The sequence below is a fragment of the Gorilla gorilla genome, chromosome 5 (genome assembly GCF_029281585.2).
Source record: "Gorilla gorilla gorilla isolate KB3781 chromosome 5, NHGRI_mGorGor1-v2.1_pri, whole genome shotgun sequence".
Taxonomy (NCBI): domain Eukaryota; kingdom Metazoa; phylum Chordata; class Mammalia; order Primates; family Hominidae; genus Gorilla; species Gorilla gorilla.
Window position 1 is genome coordinate 123,404,451 of NC_073229.2, and position 2,226 is coordinate 123,406,676.

Here is a 2,226-nt window from a genome sequence, read left to right on the forward strand (position 1 = left end):
GTCAGTTGCCACTTACGACATGACCCTTCCACTGCATTCAACCAATCAGTTGACTATATCCAGCATACATATAGTTTATTATTAACAAGGTCACCCACTGTGCCCTGCACTGTGCTACATGTGAAAATGAAAGAATGATAAAATAGAGACTATTCTTGAAGACCCAAATCTAATGGAATCCCTCTTCTACTGCTTTTTGCCTGAACACTATTCATTCATCTAGAAGCATATCCACATCTTCCCCAGGGCCACTGATGATCACACTTACCTACACTGCCCTCACTTACTCTGAAATCATCTGTACCTATAATCTTTTCCATTTATTTTATAATTTTATATTTATAATAATTTATAATTGTATTTTATTAATCATTTCTGATTTTAACATATCAAAAAATTATCACTTTTTAAAAACAGACTCAACACCTAAGATTGGTTTTTGTTCACATTCCCTGCAATTTGCACATGCTGTCATCAGGATGCAATAGTGTGCCAGGGGTACAACAGCACCCAGACTTTAAAAGCATAAATTTCTCTTTTTATAAGTTTTAGATTAGCCCTAATGTTATAAACAAGTATAATTAAAACACAATTTTCTTTTTGAGATGGAGTCCCACTCTGTCACCCAGGCTGTAGTGCAGTGGCATGATCTCGGCTCACTGCAACCTCCACCTCCCAGGTTCAAGTGATCCTCCCACTTCAGCCTCCCATGTAGATGGGATTACAAGTGTGTGCCACCACGCCCGGCTAATTTTTGTATTTTTAGTAAAGACAGGGTTTCACCATGTTGGCCAGGCTGGTCTCAAACTCCTGACCTCAAGTGATCCGCCCGCCTTGGCCTCTCAAAGTGCTGGGATAACAGGCGTGAGCAACTGCACCTGGCAAAACACAAATTATTATAACTTCCCTGAATCATAATTTGGGAATAAACTTCTATGAACAATTTACCCTTCAGTTTTGGCTTTAGAAGTGAAACTTTAATAACAATTTTTCTCAACAAATTCCACTTACTTTTCATAAAGCCAAGGCTCCTACTAGTCAAGCCAGGCTCCTTGACAGTCCCTTGCCCATTTGCTAGGTATCTTTTCACATACACATATTTTAGTATTCTCATATTAAAGAATAATCTTTAGTCCCTTCAAGTCCCTAACAAAGAACAGAACATGAGGTGAGCAATAAATATCTTTCGATTATATGATTTATCTTTATATATGTGTATTAGTTTCATTTCAGGTTATTAAAAGAACATGTGGAAATATTCCTACATACTAAGGGGATATCACCAGAGTACCTCAGAATCTCACTTCAGAGACAAAATACAGGGCTAGCTTAACAAGTTATTTGGGCCAAAGAAGAATTTTTATTCTCTTATTTTGCAGTGATGAAGAAAGAGCTAGGAGCTTATGAGAAAGAACTGAACAGGTGGGAATACTTGGAGCAGAGCCCTTGTGATGAGTGCCTCCCACATCAAGCCTGAGGAGAACAGACACCAGAGTCCTGCTCATCAGTGGCTCTTAACAGACTCATGAATATCAAGCCCACCTAGAAAATTACTTGGTTCTCTTTCACATGTATATGCTACACTTTACAAGATATTAAACTGGAACTATGCCCTCACCTTCAACTGAGAGCCCAAGACAATAGGCACCAACTAATCTCGCTTTCTTCAGTGGAGTCTTAGACCACATAAGCACGTCTAGCAGAGGTGGGTGAGGAATGGGGGAGTCACCTCAAGCTCAGTGAATGAGGCCTGGTAGAGAGTTCACCATTTGAGTGGCGAAGTCTACATTTTAACATAAAGAAAGGCAGAGAATGGTACCATCTTAGAGACTTTGCCTAAGAGGGCTTTTAGAAGAGTGGTAGAATTCTAACCAAAGGGTAACAGTGGAGTCATAAAGGGTCAGCCAGAGGAGATGCATTTGCCTGTGTCATTGCAGCTGCCAGGTCATGGATCCCCAGTACTAGAAAGTCTCTAAAGGGCCCGTGAATGCACCCACAAGAAAGCCATCTTTAAGCATGTGCAAATATCTACAACCATTTTGATGGCAGCAGAGTTAAACATGCCCTCTCTTCCTCTGCTCTAACTCTAGAAGGGTCAGAAGTTGAGGCTAACTAATGCATGGATGGGATGGGATGGAGGTAGGAGGTAGAAGACTTGACTGAGGAAAGAAAATAAATGTACCATGCCCTTCTTCTGATGGAAATCCAAGCAAAGCAAGGAAGTAA